Source organism: Candoia aspera, chromosome 2, assembly GCF_035149785.1.
Source record: "Candoia aspera isolate rCanAsp1 chromosome 2, rCanAsp1.hap2, whole genome shotgun sequence".
Classification (NCBI taxonomy): Eukaryota; Metazoa; Chordata; class Lepidosauria; order Squamata; family Boidae; genus Candoia; species Candoia aspera.
The window spans coordinates 247677461-247700706 of NC_086154.1; the positions used below are offsets into that span (position 1 = coordinate 247677461).

Sequence of the window (23246 nt, forward strand, 5' to 3'; positions counted from 1 at the left end):
ACATCAAACCAATAAGGCACCCTAGGTTTCTCGCAACACTATCAAGGAATGAAACCCTACCAAGAACAAGATGAAAAACAATTTCCCAGACCCAGAGACTACTACACATACTGCCTCCAACTTGTTTGGATTCAGATACAGTTTACTGACCCTCATATATATCTCAAAACTAAGTACAAGGAACTATTAAATACTCCATAGCTTCATCCAGTTCAGAGGATACAGAATTCTGATAAAACTACTACAATCCCAGATAAACTACTACAACTCCCAGAGTCCCTTTTGGGAGATGGGAGATGATTAGTTTGTTTGTTTGTTTGTTTGACTGACTGATTAATTAATTAATTAACTCCACAGTGTTCAGAATTTCCTTTGGAACTTGAATGAGGCTAACATCTAGTTTGTTGTTGTTTATTCGTTTAGTCGCTTCCGACTCTTCGTGACTTCATGGACCAGCCCACGCCAGAGCTTCCTGTCAGTTGTCAACACCCCCAGCTCCCCCGGGGATGAGTCCATCACCTATAGAATATCATCCATCCACCTTGCCCTTGGTGGGCCCCTCTTCCTTTTGCCTTCCACTCTCCCTAGCATCAGCATCTTCTCCAGGGTGTCCTGTCTTCTCATTATGTGGCCAAAGTATTTCAGTTTTGCCTTTAATATCAGTCCCTCAAGTGAGCAGTCTGGCTTTATCTCCTGGAGGATGGACTGGTTTGATCTTCTTGCAGTCCAAGGCACTCTCAGGATTTTCCTCCAACACCACAGTTCAAAAGCATCGACCTTCCTTCTCTCAGCCTTCCTTATGGTCCAGCTCTCGCAGCCATATGTTACTACGGGGAACACCATTGCTTTAACTATGCGGGCCTTTGTTGTCAGTGTGATGTCTCTGCTCTTAACTATTTTATCGAGATTGGTCATTGCTCTTCTCCCAAGGATTAAGCGTCTTCTGATTTCCTGACTGCAGTCAGCATCTGCAGTAATCTTCACACCTAGAAATACAAAGTCTTTCACTGCTTCTACATTTTTTCCCTCTATTTGCCAGTTATCAATCAAGCTGGTTGCCATAATCTTGGTTTTTTTGAGGTTTAGCTGCAAGCCAGCTTTTGCACAGGATGTCTGGCTCTAGCTCACTGACCACGCCATCAAAGCTATCCCCAATATTATTATCCTTCCTATACAGGTCTTCTGTATATTCTTGCCACCTTTTCTTGATCTCTTCTTCTTCAACTTATATCCCCATACCAAAAAAGGGAAACACTAAAGAATGTTCAAAGTATCAAACAGTGGCACTCATTTCACATGCCAGTAAGGTAGTGCTCAAGATCCTGCAAGGGAGACTTCAGCAATTCATGGAGCGAGAATTGCCAGATGTACAAGCTGGGTTTAGAAAAGGCAGAGGAACTAGGGACCAAATTGCCAATATCCAATGGATAATGGAAAAAGCCAGGGAGTTTCGGAAAAACATCTATTTCTGTTTTATTGACTATTCTAAAGCCTTTGACTGTGTGGACCATAACAAATTGTGGCAAGTTCTTAGTGGTATGGGGATACCAAGTCATCTTGTTTGCCTCCTGAAGAATCTGTATAACGACCAAGTAGCAACAGTAAGAACAGACCACGGAACAATGGACTGGTTTAAGATTGGGAAAGGAGTACGGCAGGGCTGTATACTCTCACCCTACCTATTCAACTTGTATGCAGAACACATCATGCGACATGCTGGGCTTGAGGAATCTAAGGCTGGAGTTAAAATCGCTGGAAGAAACATTAACAATCTCAGATATGCAGATGATACCGCTTTGATGGCTGAAAGTGAAGAGGAACTGAGGAGCCTTATGATGAAGGTGAAAGAAGGAAGTGCAAAAGCTGGCTTGCAGCTAAACCTAAAAAAAACCAAGATTATGGCAACCAGCTTGATTGATAACTGGCAAATAGAGGGAGAAAATGTAGAAGCAGTGAAAGACTTTGTATTTCTAGGTGCGAAGATTACTGCAGATGCTGACTGCAGTCAGGAAATCAGAAGACGCTTAATCCTTGGGAGAAGAGCAATGACAAATCTCGATAAAATAGTTAAGAGCAGAGACATCACACTGACAGCAAAGGCCGCATAGTTGAAGCAATGGTGTTCCCTGTAGTAACATATGGCTGCGAGAGCTGGACCATAAGGAAGGCTGAGAGAAGGAAGACAGATGCTTTGGAACTGTGGTGTTGGAGGAAAATTCTGAGAGTGCCTTGGACTGCAAGAAGATCAAACCAGTCCATCCTCCAGGAGATAAAGCCAGACTGCTCACTTGAGGGACTGATATTAAAGGCAAAACTGAAATACTTTGGCCACATAATGAGAAGACAGGACACCCTGGAGAAGAGTGGAGGGCAAAAGGAAGAGGGGTCGACCAAGGACAAGGTGGATGGATGATATTCTAGGGGTGACAGACTCGTCCCTGGGGGAGCTGGGGGTGTTGACGACCGACAGGAAGCTCTGGCGTGGGCTGGTCCATGAAGTCACGAAGAGTTGGAAGCGACTAAACGAATAAACAAACATCATTCTTATACTGAAGAGGAGCAATACATGCAAAAGGAAGATGAATTTCTGCCTCCAGGAACTCCTATAACTTTCCTAACAGAAGGAAGACTTATTTATTTATGCATTTATCTGTTACGTTTTTACCCCAGTACAATCCTGCAGGACTCTTGGTGGTTTCACAGAGTATGCAAACCATTAAAACACCCATGATACATTTAAAAAGAAATAAAACGCCCAACATAAAAAAAAAGGCATCATCTTTCAAGTACCTTTTCTTAATGTTAACATTATTTTTCTAAAAGTGCTCAGACCTGTTCTTGTCTTTTATTAAAGACAGCACACGTGCAGAATCAGGAACAGGCAGCAATTCACTTCTCTGACTAGTAGTAGTGTCATAAGAGGTTTTTTAGAGGTATCACATTACAAGCATACTGATTTTTTTCAGCCTCTTTTTCCCCTCCATTTTTGATTTTTTTTTCAAAGGGTAGAAATGGAAAGAGAGTTTTTCCATGTAAAAACTCCTCAAATTTTGTGAGGTCTGAAATCATGCTGCCAAAATTAGACAGTAAATGGATGATTTACAGCTGCATGAATTTAGGCTATGGAGAGTAGTGGAGTAAAGGGATAGTGGAGTAAAAGGGAAGTGTGGAAATAGGAGTTATTTCTTTCCCAGAAACCTCCTGCTTCTATTCCTACCCTTTAAAATAATAATAATAATAATAATAGAAATTATGCTGGTGACAGCCATTTTGATGGTATTGTGTTAATGTCCTAGAGAGTGTGCAGACTCCATTGCCCTACTTCCTCACAATAAAGCAAGGCAATCTCTAAGTGTTGCAGCTGGAAAGAATTATTTCTCCTTGTTCTATGACAAGCACCCAAGACTACAAAGGAATAGGGCAACACAAAATAGCTGAAAGAAAACACTGTGTGCCTTTTTCTGACAGGCAAGAGTTTATTAAGCTTTATTCAGTTTATTAAGCTCTATTTTGATTACATTTGTTTTCATAATCTGTGCAAATTATAACTGATTTTTCTCGGTATGTTGTTATTGAGAAAATAATCCATCCAATGATGGTCATATAACAGCATGATGACTTTATATAATTATCATCAAGTTACATGTAATATAGTGCATTTTAATATTCCTAATGTAAGCAAGTTATTTTAGATCAATGAAGGGTACTAAAATGTACTTTTTTTCCCCCCAACAATGAGAGGGAAGTTACAACTTATTTCCTGGCCTCTCACTTTCCAGAAATGTTCCAATTTTCTCCATTCCCTTTGGTGGTGATTTTCAAAAGACTCTAAAATTACATTTTATTTAGCAATTATGCTTACCAAATGACAATGGAATGTAAGTTAACTACTCATTTGGGATAACAGGGTATAATACATTTGATGCCGTTCTCTTTCCACTATATGTAAAATTTTTCCCTGTTTTCTTCCCCACTTGGCTTTCTCTCTCAAAAGAAGTATTAGTTGTTAAAACCTCATAGTCAGATTCCCTTCCTTATCTGGTTCAAATGTGGCTGAGACTTCCCAGACATTTACAGACATTCAACATGCACAGCTAGTAAAGAATTTTATTATACACTAAGACCGAAGCATCTTGAAGAAGTTGATTCCCCATGACAGAATTAAGTTATAGTCCCTTCTTACAAGTTCTCAAGTTTAAGCTTGACACCTTTTTCTTCCACTCTTCTTGTGACTTAACAGGAATCATGTTTGCTACTTCTCTTGCTTAATGCTAGATGGCAGGTGATTACTGACATTTTCAGCATTCTAGCCTTGAGAATTCTAGGTCCCAACATATCCCTCATACTCCTCCTCATATTTTGATGCACAGTAAACTCCTTGGACTGCTTTTATTTATATGAAGCCAAATAGGCAAGAATTTTTAAAAAATGCAGGTGCTTATTCATACATCTCCAAAAAAAGTGTCCGTTCTCCCAAATCAGTACATCTGAAACTAATGATGCATTGAATTCAAGACACAGAAAAGGACAGTACAGCAAAGCATAAATGTGTATCAAGAATCAAACCCAGTTCAAAACTAAACCTTAAGAATACCACAGCAAAACTTTGGGGTACTTAGGAAAGTGCCATCTGCAAACATTCCTGTCAAAATGAAAGTTTAACTACAATAGACCAGATCCAAAGAATCACCTCTAAAAGGGATATTTTTCTAACAAGAAAAATAAATGGAAGACAGAAAAAAACCACCTTGGACACACAAAAAGCATAATGCTGATTACAAAAAAACAACATAGGACACAGAAAGGAGGTAAACAGAGAGAGAGGTCATCAAGGATGAGCACCTAAATGTACCTTGGAATTCTAGTAACAGTATCACAAAGACTAAAATGACCCAAGATTGGCAAAGAATGGTAAGAACAATTAGGTTGGATATGTTCAAAATGCAAAGGAAGTAATACAATATAGCTGCTGCTAAATAAAGACAAAATGCTTACAAATAAAAAAGGTAGAACTACTTCTATTTTAGCTTATTTTTTTCCAGAAAAGGTTGTATGCTTTTTGACATGGAGCTGTGAAAGGAATGAAGAAGTGGAGTTGAAGCTTTAGATTCACAGAAACCTGGTCATAGAATAGCTATTTATTTATTTATTTATATTCATGGCATGGGCACCCATCTCAACAAATGACTCTGGGCGGAGAACAGTATTAAACAAATTAAAAACAATTCCAACCACAAATACAAAAATTAAAATACACAGCAGCCGAGGAAGGTATCACAATCGACAGTCTCTAGCACAATCAGGATATGGAACCCTTCATACACTCAGGGGCCCAGGGCCAGAACCAGGACTTTAGGGCCTTACAAAATGCAAGCAGGGTCAGGAGGTAGCAAGCAGGTAATCTCTGGAGGGAGAATGTTTCATAAGACAGGCACTACAGGAGAAAAGGCACACCTGCCAACTGACATTCCTTGGTAGATGGGACCCAGAGCATGATGTGATGCTATGTGAAATGACTTTGGGAGACAGGAGGAAGACTCGCAGAAGCAGGCAAAAGTCTAAAAAGAGGCAGCTTAGCTCATAGGTGGGGAAAAGCATGGGAAGCATTCCAGAGACTAAAAAGAGGGGAGAGGAGAAATACTTTCAGTCTTGCAAGATTCTGTTTAATGTATCCTTACAATAAAGATAGTGCTGATGCTCCTGGCTGTGCTTCTTGCCTGGACTATCTTAAAAGGCTGACACATGCCCATCCTGCCAGACTAGTTCAGACAGGAAGAAACAACTGGGGAAAGATGGTCCCTCAGGTAACCCAGCCCCAAGCCATGAGGGCTTAAAAGGTGACAACCAGCACCTTGAATTTACTTCAAATAACTTTAAACATCCAGGATCAGATGAACTGCATCCTAAGGGACTGATGGATAGTTCTGCCAGTCTAACATCTCATTTTTTATTTGGTAACTTCTTTAGTAGGGTAAGAATGCTGTTGCTGTCATGCACCTTTACTTCCAACAAAGCATTTGACAACATTCTGAGCAACAAACTGGTTAAAGTTGGCTGAATGACATGATAATTAAGTAAAAACACAGCTAGTACACAACCTGTACTCAAGGATGCTCATCAATCATTCCTCTTCCAAATGGACTGAGGAATCAAAAGTGGTGCCATACAGTTCAGTCATGGGCCTTGTACATCTTCAGCATTTTTATTAATGACAAGGTAGAAGGAGTGGTTATCAAATTTGTAAATATCACAAACCAGGTAAAATAGCTAATAGTATAGGAGACAGAAATAAAACTGTGGAGTTCTTGGTGCTCTCTGAGCTTAGTTGTTTGCTTGCAGATGTTTTATTACCCGACTAGGTAACATCATTAGTGCGAGTGAGTGTGGGGTTTGCTCCCTGTTTATATAGAGTAGCTTGCCCTGCCAGTTTTGGTGAAGGTGTGGTTTTCTCCTTGGTAATTCCTTGATTCTCCTTGGTTTTCTCCTTCGTATTTCCTTGACAGAAATAAAACTAAGAATTATCTTGTTAGATTAGGGAAATGAAATCTCTGAAAATTACCTGGCTAAACAGGGATGGACTGGGAAGTGAGAATAATATGCATAACAACCTTTTTCAAAAAGTCTTTGTTCATTTCTGGTTGAGTGCTTGTATGCTCTCTCTCTCACTCATACTCTGAGTCTAGCTAAACACTTGATTTCACAGACTTTCATTCTCTTGACAACAATGCAGAAGTTATTTTCCACTGCTTTCTTTTGGGATGACTTTCAAAAGATATTCCCACATATTAAGTACTTCCTGGTAATCTCCCATCCAACTACTAATCAGATCCAATCCTACACAGCTTTTTAAGGCCCACCAACTTTGGCTACGTGCTGCCACCTAAATGGGTTGAATGCTAAACCCACTATAAAAATTTCATAGAAATGGGGCCTGTGGGTTGGGTAAGTGCATCATTGTGGTCTTTTTCTGACATGACTGGAGTTATGTGGTTTTGAGTTCCATGTCCTTGGGTGCCATTGTGCTATTACTGTGTAATTGTTGTTGTTACTATTCTTGTTCCTTTGGTTTTAATCTTGTGTTCGCTGCCTAGAGTTGTAAACACAAGATGAGCAGCTACATACATCAATACAATAAATTTTTAAAAAAATTAAATATTTAAGAGCAAGCAGAATAATTTTTATTCCAATAAGGCTTATCGAATTTCTTTACATACAGTCTTAGACTGTACCTAAGTTTATACATTGTACTAAGTTATAATATGGATTCCTTGGTTTTGCTTTACATGGTACAGTATATGAATCCAGCCATAGTAATTAGTAACCCATGGTGTAGGATGTAGTGTTATAAATGAAACAAGCCACCATGGGTTGTTCAATTATAACAAACCATGATTTAATATGCATATTCAGCCTGTTGCATTGATTATACACTATACCAATCCAAACCATGGTTAAATATCAGACTTTTGGGGATATGCAAAGTTTAACAATTCAGGATTGGAACATCCCAGAGAATTCCAGAATGATCTTCTCTCTCTCCTAACCATGTCAAACCTTCTCTGTATCAAGACATTTGATGGAACTGGAAGTAGTCTGAAATGGCCCGAAGATTCAAAATATTAGGGAACTTACTTTCAAAAACCATCCAATCACTCAAGAACAGCATGGTCCAGAGAGGGAACAGAGCATTCCAGAGTTCTCTAGAAACGTCTATACCAGAATCACTGAATTTTGTACATCCCTACAAATCTGTATGTTTCCTCTTCCCATATCTTCCCTCCCACCTTGCAGGACCATGACAGAAGAACCCATGACAGATATAAATTAAAACTATATTTCATGTTACCTAATATTTCATAAAATCATGTTAAATGTAATAAATTGAAATTGTACTGGGTAAATGAGAGCCAGTTTAGTGTAGTGACTAAGGTGTTGAACTAAAAACCAGGAGACTGGGAGCTCTAGCCTCCCTTCAGCATGAAAGATGGGGTGACTTTGGGTCAATCACTCTCTCTCAGCCCAACCCACCTCACAGGGTTGTTGTGGCAAAAATAGGAGGCAGGAGTAATAGGTATGTTCTCCACCTTCAGTTAAATATAAAAAGGAGGTTAATAATAATAATAATTATTATTATACGATTTTCCCAAAAATATTACAATTTGCACAGGCTATGAAATCATACTTAAGTAGCCAAAATAATTTAACATACAAATCCAACACTTTCAGTGCAGTGCTTTCTTCCATTTCTTCATGAAGCTATCTTTTGTGAATCTCAAATGCATGCTTACAGAGTTAGGAGAAGGAATTCCTTTCAAATCCAAACTCTTATGTTTAGTGTGTACTAACAAGCAGGATAATCAAATTCCTTGATTTCTAATTTAATCTCTACAGGAATAAACAAGTGACTAGCCACTCCAGTGTACTCTCTGACCTTTGAGGGCTACTCAGAAAATCACAGACCTCCACACGAGCAAACAGGAAAGCATACAAGAACAAAAGGCACCAAAAAAGGCACTTTTTTCCTTCTTGTAAAAATGACACCCCCTAAAGTCAGAAATGTATTTTATTTTATTATATTGACTTATAGATCTGCCCATCTCACAATCATACCTCTGGACATAGAATACAGGATTAAAACCAACAGAACACAAATAATAAATAACAACAAACACCAGTCACACAACACTAGCACAATAGCACCCAAATGGAATTAAACTCAAACTCATGTCAAAGAAAACCACAATGATGGGCTTACCCGATCTGCAGGACCCATGCCTGGAGAAACATCCAAAGTCTTCAAGGATTTATAAAATGCCAGCAGGGTTTGGGGCCAAACAAACTTTGAGAATTAGAATGTTGCAAAGGGCAGGTGCTAAGACAGAGAAGGCCTGTTTTCTGTATCCTGCCAAATGGTGTTCCTTTATACACAGGATGCACAGCATTCCTACCCTGCTGGATCTGGTGGACTGGGCAGAAATAAAGGTAGTGGAGAAATAAAGGTGGAGAAAGGTGGTCCTGCAAATAACCTGGTCCCATGGTCCCCTGGCTTTATAGATGTAATCAGAACCTCAAATTGAATCCAAAAGCCTACTGGCATCCATTGCAGCTCAGAGTGATATAACATTGGTGTACTGACGTTGGTCCAGAGCTGCCACATTCTGGACCAGCTACAGCTTCTGAGTGGTCTTCAGGGGTAGCCCCATGTAGAGTACATTGCAATAATCCACTTGGTAGGCGATCAAGGGTTCAGTAATCCATTTGGGAAGTGATCAAAGCGTGAATGACCATAAGTAATGCCTCTCAAGCCAGGACAGGGAACTAGTACACAAGACGAATCTCTGTAAAAGCCCTCCTGGCCACAGTTGCTCCCTATTTCTCAAACAGGAGCCATGAGTTCAGGAGGAATGCACCAGTTCTGTCTTGAGCAGTGCAACCCCATCAAAAATTAAGGATGAAAAACTTCCAGATGCAGGGGGTCTTAAAATCCACGTAGTCTTGCTAAAGTTGAGTTGAATCCTGTTTTTCCCCATGTAGACTCCATAGCCTCCAGGCACTGAGAAAGAAGCCCAACAGTATCACATGGTTGGCCTGGAGAAGAGATGTATGGTGGGTATCATCAGCATACTGATGATAACCTAACTTCATGCTGGTGGATGACCTCAGCCAGTGGCTTCATATAGGTGTTAAAGATGAGGAGGGAAAGAACAGAACCCTGAGGGACCCCACTAAGAAAGGATCTTTGTCAGATCTCTATCAACGTCAACTGGAACCAGGCTTGGAAAACTACCCCAGCACTGTGCCCCACACTCCCAACTTCCTGAACTGGTCCAGAAGAATACCATAATCGATGATATCAAAAGCTGCTGAAAAATGAAGGAGAGTAAGGATGGATTCACTGCCCCTGCCAGAAGTCACAGCCAAGGGCCATTTTGGTCCCATACCTGAAATCTACTGAAAGTGGTACAGAAAATCTGCTTCTTCCAGGATCCTCTGAAGCTGCAGCACAATCACCATTTCAACAACCTTCCTCAAAAAAGGATGGTTGGAAACAGGATGAAAATAGTCAAACATGGTTGAGTCAAGCAATGGTTTCTTGAGGAAAGGGTGAGTAACCTCTTTAAGTGGGACCTCCCTTTCTCCCAAGGATCCACAGTCCTGAAGACCCTGTCCACTTCTTTGGGACTAACAGGATCAAACTTTTCCCAGAGAACAAAGCCAGACAGTGACTCCATCAATTCATACAGCTGGCATCCAACTTAGGGCAAATCTGAATGATTTTATCTGACAGATACTTAGAATAATTAGAGTATTTTTTTTAATGGTCCCATCCTTATGAAACACCTCACTAGTCAATTTAAAAGGAGCCTAAATACTTTGACATCTCAGTCCATTTTTTTAAATGAACAGATGCTAGCATTTGTTTTTAAACTTTGAATTTTTTACTCTTGATTTTACAAGTGTTTTATGCTGCTAGTTTAGTTGACAATATTTTACATTCCACTTTTTTTATAATTTTGTCATGTATACTGCCTTGAAGAAGCTTCACCTTAAATATGATACAAAAACACTGACAAAGCACTACTTCTGCACTTGTATAATGCCTAGCACATAATTGATTTATGTAAAACAACAAATATTTAAATACCCTAAGCAAAAAGGATAACGAAACTAAAATGTAAAATAATTTCTACTTGTTTGCCTACAATAGTTCAAAAGCTTACACATACAATGTAATATGTACTCCTCCACCCTTCTCGCATCCGCAGATTGCTGCCCTGCAGCCCTGTTTCAGGTGATACAAGCCCTCCTGGGTAAAGGGGGCCTGGGGAACCTTTCGCAGGGTCATGCGGAGGAATTTGCTCAGCATCTGTCAGATAAAATCGCTCAGATTCGTTCACAGTTGGACCCTGGCTTTGCTGCAGGTCTGGAGGAGATGCCCAGGGTGGAGTCTTGCCCAGTTACCTGGGAACGGTTTGAACCTTTTGGACCTCAGGAAGTGGACAGGGTCCTTAGGACCCTGAGCTCAGCTACCTGCTCCCTAGATCTATGCCCCTCCTGGCTTGTGAAAGCAGCCCAGGGGGTGTCGTGTGGGTGGGTACTAGCGGTAGCGAACTCTTCTTTGAAGGAAGGGGTTGTTCCTTTGCCTCTTAAGGAGACTTTGGTTTGCCCCCTCCTCAAGAAGTCATCACTGGACCCCACGACACTGAACAATTTTCATCCAGTATCCAACCTCCCCCTTTTTGGGGAAAGTGATTGAGAAGGTGGTTGTGCAGCAGCTTCAGAGGATCTTGGATGAAAGAGATTATCTGGATCCTTTTCAGTCAGGGTTCAGACCTGGGTTTGGTAAGGAAACAGTATTGCTTGCACTTTTGGATGATCTCTGGCATGGGTGGGATGGTGACTGTGTGTCCATATTTGCCTTACTTGACCTCTCAGCAGCTTTCAATACCACTCACCATGGTATCCTTCTGGACCGAATCAGAGGACTGGGGGTGGGTGGTACGGTGTTGTGCTGGTTCAGCTCCTTTCTATGGGGTTAGTTCCACTCAGTGGTGATTGGGGAGGAGAGATCACACCCTCGGTCCCTGCTATGTGGGGTACTGCAGGGGTCGGTGCTCTCCCCTCTCCTATTCAACATCTACATGAGACCACTGGGTGAGCTCATCCATCGCCATGGGGTGAGGTATCATCAGTATCTCTGCCTCTAGCGAATTAAGCAATGCCGTAGACATCCTATCCCGGTGTCTGGAGGCTGTGATGGGGAACAACAGGCTTCAACTGAACCCTGGCGAGACTGAGTGGCTATGGGTTTTGAGCCCCTCTGGTTCTAGGACTTTACCATCTTTGGTACTGGATGGGGGCACTCTGCCCCAACAGACCCTGTGCACAATCTGGGGGTCCTCCTGGACTCACAACTCCTGCTCAAAGAGCAGGTGGCTGTCATGGCTAGGAGGGCCTGTGCATAACTTCACATTGTGCGCCAGTTGCCCTATTCCTAGATCAGGGGGACCTACTCAAGGTCTCACCTACTCATGCCCTGGTCACCTCCTGGTTAGACTACTGCAATGCACTCTACTTGGGGCTGCCCTTGAAGAGTATCCAGAAATTCCAGCTGGTGCAAAATGCAGCAGCGTGAGCAGTTATGTGTGTGTCTGGTAGAACGCACATTACACCTCTGCTCTGCGAGCTGCACTGGTTACCAGTTTGTTTCTGGCTCCAATTCAAGGTGCTGGTATTGACCTTTAAAGCCCTTCATGGCGTGGGACTGGATTATTTGAGGGACGGCCTCTCCCTGATTTCATCTGCCCGTCCTACCAGATTCAGCAGAGAGGGCATGTTATCGGTTCTGTCACCTACGGAGCTACATTTGGCAGGCCCTAGGCAGTGGTCCTTTTTTGCCATGGTGCCTGTGCTGTGGAATCTTCTCCTCCCTGAAGTGAGGTTGGCCTCATCACTGTTGAGCTTCTGGAGGCCCCTCAAGACCTGGTTATGCTAGCAGGCCTGGGGACCCCAGGGGATGGGCGAACTAGTGAGGTGGCTCCGTTATTTTTAACATCCCTTCGTTTATTCTTTGTTTTAGTTTGTTTAATACCTTTTAATGTATTTGACTGTTTATAGCTTTGTTGTACGCAGCCAAGTCGCTTTAATAAATAAATATTATTTATTACCCTTCTATGCTACACATAGTTCACTATAATCTGTTATATTATATTCAGCTAGCAATATTTATATAGCAGCAACAACAAATTAGTTCACGTTAAATAGCCTTTATTTAATTCATAAGCAAGTTCAATTATGCTTACTGTTAAATGGCTGTACTACTGGAAAGTCCCCAAATTGATATAAATTCTGCCTAATGAGCTCAAATCTTATACAGTCTTTCTTCCTGAAAGCCATATTGGTTTGATAAGATATGAGGACAATAGTAATTTCCTACTATTCCTCCCTAGTAACTGGCATTCAGAGATGTGTCACCTTCAAATCTCAGAAGCAGCATGGAGACGACATGACCAAGCCATTCAGTGAAATCAACAACTCAGTCATTTTGGGTTACTGCCTAATACAATAATAGGAGACTGTACCACTGGGATTTTACATTACATAGCACTGCATCAGAATATTCAAGATAGGGTAACTGTATCATCAAAGGTGAGAATTTGGCAAGGGTACAAGTAACTAAGTGCTCAGAAAATTTATGAACAATCAGCCTGCTGAAAACTTTGGCTGCTGGCTGTGTATTATGAGATTTGCACTCTAGATTTCCTATAGAACATTAGCTGGACATAGGACAATAAATGCAATCCTAACAAGATCAAGAGAATCAAAGTCCTCTCTGACTCATGTTTCAGAATATTAGTAATAATGAACTGCCCCAAATATAGTGATTATTATTAGATTTCATACATCCACCCACTCCAGTGGACTTTGGATTCTGATATATGCAGCTACTACAGCAGCAACAGTAATTTCTCTAAGAACAATCTGCTTAACAGAAAGAAAATGTATTTATTGCTTCATCCTACAGGCAGCTCCATTTCCAAAGACTCTGGGTTATGAATGAAATTTCAGCAGATATTTTAGACATATAGGCTAAACCAATAATAGAATTATCTATAGTATTCCCTTTTCACAGCTCCACATACTATCTAATTTTATTTTTCTTTAGCTGTATTACAGATTGCTATTCTTTCTGCTTTCTACATGTTATTCATGTAGTGTAATTTCAGAAATATCAGAATTTCTCTCAAGTTCAAATCTTATCACATCCATGGACTTATTAAAGTAACATTCTTTGCAAGTTTTTTATAAGATTTACTGAATTTTTTGAGCTTCAACCTGCATAGATTCTTTCTAAAGAACAAGTTTTTTAAAGGAGAAGTTACAGTAGCAGAGTCCATGTTTTGCAAACAAACAACTGCACATTCCATCTTCAGTATCTCCAGCAGACAGTGATAGCAAAGAACTGAACAACTTGAACAAGTGTAGGCAGCAGTGAGCCAAAGAGACAAATATGCTGTATTAACATAAAGCAGATGCATACAAACATAAGACATTACATGGAGGAGAGTCACCTGAAAGACTGTCAACTCATTCAACTTCTCTCTAAACACAGACTATTAAAGTAGGATGAGGGAAAACAGAAATGATGCTAGACCATAGATAAAGCATGCCTAATCTGTAAGTTCTATGTCTCAGATGTTTATTACAACTCTGTGCAAACATTCCTGGAAACCCTAATTATGGCTTTGTTCAAAATAAGCCTAAGCAAGATCAAGCTAAACTTCAAACAAACTGAACCTGAATCTTAAAAATGTTTCCATTCCTTTTCTCAGAATCAGGATTTACACCCACTCCTCACAACTCAAAATCTGATATATGATTCAATTTGCAACATAAGCTTCAATGGATGCCAAGCTAAGGGAATATATGATCACATTTCCATATACTAACTGTGCCTAAACAGTTCTTTGAGAATGCTAAAGAGAAACCAGCGTAGCCCTAACTACTATGAAAGAACAGACAATACACAATTTTATCTAGGAAGCCATAAGAGGAGGAAAAAATAAGAGGTGGAAGAGATAATTCTGAGACAGATAATTCTTGTGCTTTTACTCCAACCTCCACTACAAACTAATTACTGTAGCTACAGTTATGCGAAAAAGAAAGTACACCCTCTCTGAGTTCTATGGTTTTACGTAACAGGACATAATAAAAATCATCTGGTCCTTAGCAGGTCTTAAAATTAGGTAAATACAACCTCAGATGAACAACAACGCATGACATATTGCACCATGTCATTATTTATTTTACAAAAATATGTTAAAAAAATTAACATGCTAACTGAGCCCTGCAGAGTCTGAGATGTAACTCCTGGATTTTTTGCAATTTCTCTGAGCATTGCATGGTCTGACCTTGGGGTGAATTTGCTGGGACGTCCACTCCTGGGAAGATTGGCAACTGTCCTGAATGTTTCCCACTTGTGAATAATCTTCCTCACTGTAGAATGATGGACTTTAAATTGTTCGGAAATGGCCTTATAACCCTTCCCAGATTGGTGGGCAGCAACAATTGCTTCTCTAAGATCAATGCTGATGTGTTAACACACACCTGAATGCTCAAGACCAGCAAACTCCTAAAACTTCGGCTTTTATGGAGGTGGTCACGCTTGCTGATGATCAATTAATCAAGGGCATTTGATTAGCAGCACCTGGCTGCTACTTAGCCTCTTAATACCTATGGAAGCAGTAAGGGTGTACTTAGTTTTTCACACATGGCTTCTCCATTTTGGCTTTATTTTTGTGAAATAAATAATGACACGGTGTAATATGTCATGTGTTGTTGTTCATCTGAAGTTGTATTTACCTAATTTTAAGATCTGCTAAGGACCAGATGATTTCTATTATGTCCTGATACATAAAACTATAGAACTCAAAGAGGGTGTACTTTCTTTTTCACACAACTGTAGGTTAGAGAACTATTATGTTGACTAACTTACTCGAAAATTAACCTGAAATGAACTTCCATTTAATATCAAGTTAGTTTGACAACCATAACGGGTATAATATCCAACATTGTACAAGTGGATTACAGAACTTTGCTTTTCTTTTTCCCAGCAGTTCCCTGTACCTCTCCAAAAATAGATTCCAAGCAATACCATAACTCCCCAAATAGGAATGTTCATTCTACTGACAGCTCTGTTCTTCAGGAAAAGATAAATAATAACAACTTTATTAAACTTAGATGTTACCCTGAAAGAATTCTAAAGCTAAAAGACAACAGAATTGGTCTATTCTTAAATTGCATCAATGAATCTTGCCTTAAACTGAAAATGGCATTTCTTGCTGAAAGGACAAAAATACAGCCAAACTAAATCAATTACTTTGAATTGTAATTGTATTCCTCTTGTATAATAGGAGCTGCAGTGAGACAAACAGTTTAAAATCACAGAAATAAGAGATTTGAAACTAAAATTCAAGATGAAATGTCCAGTCAGAAATGCATATGGCAGAAATGCTAGAAGATATGGTGTAATTCAAGCAAATCCCACGCTGAAGCAAGTCCGTACTCCAGTCTCCTGACTATCCATATTTGAGAGCTATCCCAACTATTTCATGCAGTTTTAAAAATCATTTATAAAAAGGAGTAAGAACTGGAGGAAGTTCCTCAAAAGCTATGTTGTAGGTAGAACGTTCTACCACAACTCTTTTGAACCTCAGTATTTTAAAACATGATTAAATTATTTTGTATTACACAAAAATACTGTAGTTAAAAACATATATAACTACCTATATAAAATTCATAGAAACTAATCTGCAGTAGTACAATATTATCATACAAGCTAAAATCTTTAGCTTAAATAACAGAATACAACAATTAACAGAGGAAGTAAACTAGAGCATTAAGAGAGAGAAATAAATCCAGACTGCAACTGAACCTAATTTTTTCAAAATTTTATTTGCAGGTAAAAGCTGCTCCCTAATCTCCATACTGAGTTATGAGAAGAGGTGATCATACAACGCATGAACACTTCCTTAGAAATATTTCAATTCTCTTCACATAGCCATTAGCGTTCTTGGCTGATGCATGTCTCAGCAAGCAGACACTAACACTAATCCTATCTGTTACCTAGCAATACTTTACTCTACAGGTTCCATACAGATGCATCAAATTGCTGAAGAAGTTGCAATTTTATATGGCATTTTTAACTGATGGTCCTTGGAAGGGCATCATCATTTTTCCACTTTTTGTTTTAAGTATATTAGCATTATATTCTTCTACACTTTTTAAATTTGTTTTGGTGAACAGGGAAGTCATAACATAATGTTCCTTTATCTTATGGCTACCTCAGTGTAAACCTATTTTTTCAAGTGACCATTATGTATTCAAAATATTGGGTTGAGGACACAACCTTATTTAGTTCTATTATGCCTTCAAATTATGGTCAAAGCCAGGTAAAGCACCTCATGTTCTACATGTCACTGCTAGTAATACTAAAAATAAGGCATGGCTCACTTCAAAAGAGCCATCTCTGTACAACATACAATGGTAGGTGCTAATTCATTGGTTTCCTAACTTAATATTAGCTTAGACAGGAAAGGGAAAGGGAAACACAACAGGGTGCTGGCAGAGGAAACTTCTTTAAGTTTCAAGTCTGGTTCATTCTGCTTCTCTCCTACATCGGGCGGGGGGGCAGATTTGTGCCTTTATTTGGGAACATAAAGGCCTGGTTCTTCTGCATGCTGGCCAATCACTGCTAATTACACTGTACACAAAATTCAGATGCTCACTCGGAGACAACTGCTGTTGACTTGATATGGCTAAATTTACAAGTTACTTGTGTGCAACTCATACTCCATTTCCCCATTCCATTCCCATTCCTTGTTTAACATTATCTAGGCAAATCAGAGAAGATTATTTACTCTAGTTAATTTTGAGGGCAAAAATGTATCATTCCCACTACTGAACAAGCATGTTTTTGTGAAGCAGAGGGAACGGAATCAGTGGAATGCATATTATCTGCCACTTTTATTGGGAGCACCAGTCTTATACTTTATTATTCCCGTATTACCTCAAATATCAAATAGGATGGAAGAATCTCATGTTTATAAATTTTGTTTGTTTGTTTTAGATGTTTATGTTGTTTATCAGACCAAAATATGGTTTCTGACTTTGTCATCAGATTCTACACAATCACCAAGCTTGGTAACTGTAATGGATGCTAATTTTATATGTTCCGTTTAAAACTGAATATACTTCATTTTAGGATGATGATGTAAACTTTATTTTGGCTCACTGCAGACCATAACAATAAAGATACAGTTCAGACTTAAACATACTATCTCCAAAATTGAGTGTCAGCAGCAAAAATTTCAACCGTAACAGAAGCTGCCCCAGAAATGAAACTGAGTGGCACACTATGCTATTGTGACAGAGCAAGCATCTATATCCTGCAACTTTATGCATTTACTGCTTCCTTAACTTTAAAATAAGCTATTCCTGGCTCTATGCTAATTGTAAAACTGCATTATGGAAGCTGCATGTGCAGAATATAAACATTCCAGGGAAAAAGCCAACGTTCCCTCAAAAACTGAAAGCCAATTTGGTGTAATGGTTAAGGTGCAGGAAACTATGAGTTCTAGGCCTGCCATGGGCATGAAAGCGAGCTGGGTGACTTTGAGCCAACTGCTGTCTCTCAGCCCAACCCACCTCACAGGATTGTTGTTGTGGGGAAAATAGGAGGTAGGAGTATTAGGTATGTTTGCCACCTTGATATATATATATAAAAAGGATGGATAAAGATATAATATTAACAATAATGCCCAAAGAGGATAACAACTCCTTTAATAATACTTCAGAGTTAACTTGTAGAGTCAAATTCTAGAAATAAGAAGTTCTAGAATTTATTCAGAGATAAGGATGTGTAAGAATATACCTTTAGCCTTCATTAAGTATGCAGAATGCAAGTAGTATCTGAAAAAAAAAACTTATAAGAAAAATCTGTATTCAGTTTTCACAGTAAACCCATTCAAAAACTAATGTTCTTTTCAGACTGATGAATAATGTCAAATCAAATCTTTTTACTGTAATCAATATGTATTACATATAGCAATAATTGCAAAGAGAAACTTACTGATACTACAAGTAAGTTAATAGAAGATAGGTGACAAGTTAATTTATGCTTTTAAACTTACAATCTTGGTATAAGCTAATACAGAACAACAAGAGAGAAAGAAAATGGGAAAAAAACCTCACCTGCACATTAATTACTGTTGAATTCTGCCTTGTATTATATTACAGTGAATATTATTCTAGAGCCTGGCTGAACATAAGGTTGCATATATGAAATTAATCAAGACCATTCATTACTTTATAGTAAAACATAGCATAATAAAACATTGGTCAATAATTTACCTGTTATTTCATCACAATGAAATAGTCTTAAATCTGACCTCAGGAATTTGCTGAGAGTAAAATATTGAAGTACCATTAAAGGTAGCATAACACCACATAAGTACCTAAAGATAATCAAAGACCTAACTGGACTGAAACTGTTCTGTCGGTTCCCTAACTCAGCATATGCAAGTATTTTGCTACGTTCAATCTGGAATTCCACATCCAGGATCCTTTAAACAGTGCTGTTGCCGTCTCAAAGTCAGAGTGCTTCAGGAGAGAACCCATCATACGTTAATTTATCTTCAATTTCCCATCCTTGTAGAAAAGTAGCTTTAGACAAAATTTAAACATAGTAAGCCAGGACCTCATCTCAATTCTGGTTAAGTTGATCTCAGCATGGTACACTACAGATTACCTGAGCAGTTTCTGCAAATATTTAGACTGAATGAGCTTATATGCAGTAAAATTGATATAGAGTCTTAGCTGTAGTTCATATAGAATTGGCCTCAATTAGCTTTATCCTGGCTGAGACATATTTGGCTCCTCTAGTACAGTACAGTACAAGAAATACAGGGTAGTTGTTATATTCCTCGGTCATTGTGAGAAGATATGTGGGTGCTATGTCCTCCTGGCATGAAGAACTACCCCCAAGTATTTGAAGCATGTCACATGCTCTATCCTGTGGTAACCAAAGTTCCAAACTATCTTCTTTGATTTTCTAAACAAAGGTCATATCTTTGATAAAACTTAATCTTCAGAAAGTGATTTTTGCAAAAGATCAAAGACCTCAACTAATTGTTTCTGAAAAATAAAATTAAAAAGATTTAAAATAAAAACTGAAAAAGACGTAAATTATGAGTGATCAAGCAAAAGTAGCAGAAAAAAATGTTTTTACTAAATAATTCTTAAACTTTAGTAATATTTAGACCCCAACAAAATTTAATCATTATCAGTTTTAAACAAAGGTCTCCTGTATAGCTGAGAAAATAGCTGCAGGTCCAAATACAGCTTGTCATAACTATTGTGTGGTTGTGTGTATACAGACACAGAGATACAAAATGTCCTACAAACAGAGCATTCCAGTCCAGCTTGGAATACATGGAAGCAAGTGACACCAATACAAATGGGATTTGTTTCCATAAGACAATGAATTTATGTAGTCAAAAGCAAAAACAATTTTAAAAATCCACGAATCTTTGTAAGACATAAGCCAATCTTCACAAGACATAGTTCAGAATTCCTCTCTTCCTAAATTGAATATTATTTTTACTTATTTTGTTGATCTTAAGACTTTTATTATAAAGTGATAAGACATCAAGACTTCTTATAATGAAATAAGGCACAATTTGCATGATCAATGCAAAAATCATAATTTTCCTGCATTCTCAGTAAATTACTGATGTACTCTAAAAAACTATTTAAAGAGCATACAGTCTGTGCACTTATTCAGAATTAGGAGTGCCATGTTCTAGGCTCTAAACAGGAGAACATGGCACTATCCTTGCTCTATATGGAATTGCACACATAGATTACACCCTTACTATATGCACTGAAAATTCATTCTCTTTTTCTCTCTTCACACACACACAATTTTACCAAAATAAACAAATTGCAAGAGTTTGTGGTCATATGCCACCTTTTGTAGCTCCACTGTTAGAATGAATGCCTCAAATAAATTATGAAGAGTTTCCTTAAATTTAACTACTGAAAAATGGTTGCGTTCAATAAACATCTAAAACATAGTTACATTTGAGACAACCCCATGTTTTACTGTATTTTTAAAATGCATTCCTATCTTTTTTGTTTCTAAATTATTTCAATGACAAAAAGGAAAAAAAAACCCTCTTCTCAGATACAGTAATCTACTTAAATTCCTGTCAAGAACCCAGTCTTTAGCTATCTCATTACCATTTATTTCAATGGAAGAGGATAAATTTCCACTTAAGATTAATTGGGACTATGAAATTAGGAGAAATATTTATTGCTATATATTAATACATTATTCTTTACATATTTTTAAAACTATATTATTTAAGAACTCAAATAACTGAAATTGTGCATTATCTATAAATCTTCAGAAAGTATGGGAAATAATTGCTTTAACTATGGTATTCTAATTAAACATTAGACCAACATATTATATTTTATATGTTAAGAAATTTCCTGGAAATTTTCTCTCAGCTGCCTGAGAGCAACAGTTTTGGCACCACAGTATCTTATACAGATTGAAATAAACCAAGGCATTATCAAAATAATGGTTGTGTCTCAGAAACAGTTCAAATTGAACATAGATTTCTTTTTAATACACAGTATATCATAAGGATATTATCAAATACATGAAATATTTAAATAAAGTACTAAGGAACAGCCAGAAGCACATGCACCTACAGGAAACTGATTCATAAGCAAATCTTGCATTAAAATAGCTTACTGAAGACACAAGACATGAGTGTAAACCTCACTGCAACTTAAGCAAAATCCCACACATGTAACTTAAGGAACAGAAGAATCATCACATATGTCACTTTCTGATTATGAATAATACTTTATTATAATTAATAATAATTTTCTGGACAGTCCCTCATTTTCTGTAAATTAGACCTACACCAGACCTTGAAATAAACAGCTAAAAAAACACACACAAAAAAACTCAGCTTCCCACACGCAGGCACATTTAGAAGCAACTTGTAGCTCATGCTTGAATTCAGAAAGTTCAAAAATAAAAAGCTACTTTTTCAGACTGAAAATGGTTTCTCTCCCATGCATATAGGCCTGAGGCCCTATTGCAAACAGTGTTTAACAGGCCCAGGCAGCACAAAGACAGGAATGGCAGATTACAGGGAGGGAGGGAGAGAGGCCGGGTTTGGGGCTCAGCAGGATCTTCAGGCTTTTTAAAATTCAAACTGCTGCCTGACCAATACAAATCACGGACACACTGCTGACTACTACATGGATTTGCAGCATTAAAAACACGCCTCCTATGTGACAGCTATATTAACTTCACTCTTTTAAACATGTATCAGGCCATAAAAGCACAATGGCACTTTTTAAAACAAAAGTTAGTTTACTGAGAAATACTTAATATAAACTAACTTCCAGAAAAATTAGAACACCTACAACTTAATAAGAACTGGGTACAATTAAATGTTACTATGCTTTATCCACCCTAAGACTCAATTTAGTTTTTAAAATAGCTATCAGACCAGCTAAATATCACAATTCCTCATACCTCTGTGAAGAAATCAGAACTATACTGGAAAAAGTCACAGGGATCTATTCAATTTCTTCATTTGCTAGTATTATTAGATGATTAACTTTCAGACATCTGATTTAGAGAACACCTATTTACACAAGTTATACACATTTGAAAGTAATTTTATAAAAAGTTTTGGTCAATCTGCTTTCCATGAACTTGAACGCTTTTCAGTCCAATATTAATCAGGCTTACTCAGAAGTATGCATCACTGACTTCAATAGAACCTATTCCCATCTAAACTTATTTAAAACTGCAGGCTCAATTACCATAATTTGCAGGATTTCACAGTAGCCGTTGGTCCTTAAAATGTCAAGTAGCTATACAGATAACCCATTTTCAGTTAGGATACCTGTTGTTACAAATAACTCTTTCTTCTAAATGCCCAAAGTAGCTGTTCACTGTGTATCTAGAAAGAATGGCATACATGGTACTATACAAGCCATGGACTCTCAGTGAACTGGATGTTTCTGTTCTTCCAGTTCTTCACTAGGAACTAGCTTTACTTATCAACAAAATCTATGCATTTGAGGGGATGTACACAATATTAATCATACTCCTAGTCACCTACAAATTTGAAACTGAGTAAGGATAAATAAAAGATGCAACTGTTGCAGACCGAAAACATACGAGCGCCCGTCTCTCTCCTGTTCTGGCTGGGACCTTTTCGTTCGTCTCTTTCCTTCCCGCCCCCCGCTCCCCCCGAAGTTGTAAATATGGCACAGGTTCGGTGCCCAGTCGCTGTTTAACTGTATTGTTTCCTCCTCCCACTTTTGCTCTCGGGCGCCGAGGCCTGTCACAGTGAAACCACTTCGCCTCTCTCATCCCCGAGCTTGAGTGAAAGCGCTGGCCGCTGGGCCTGCGCCCTCCTCCGGGCCTAGGCATCTCCAGCAGCTCGGCAGAAACCACTCTCATCCACCAAACCCCAAGAGGAGGAGGCGGAGAGAAACGTGAAACACCCCTGGCTGCCACTCATTATTCACCCCCCCCTTTCTCCCACACCGGCCGAAAAGGCTAATCCCAGCTCTGCTTCCCGACTGGGCCGCCTCGCCTGAAAGAAGGCCCAACTCGCTGCTTCTCTTGCACCGAAGAGAAGAAA

General features: G+C 38.7%; 1 protein-coding gene across 2 annotated transcripts in view; it reads right to left on the reverse strand.

The window, feature by feature from the left end:
• NIPBL (NIPBL cohesin loading factor) overlaps positions 1-23246 on the reverse strand; it is a 186149-nt gene that overhangs the window by 162066 nt on the left and 837 nt on the right. The window lies entirely within an intron of this gene.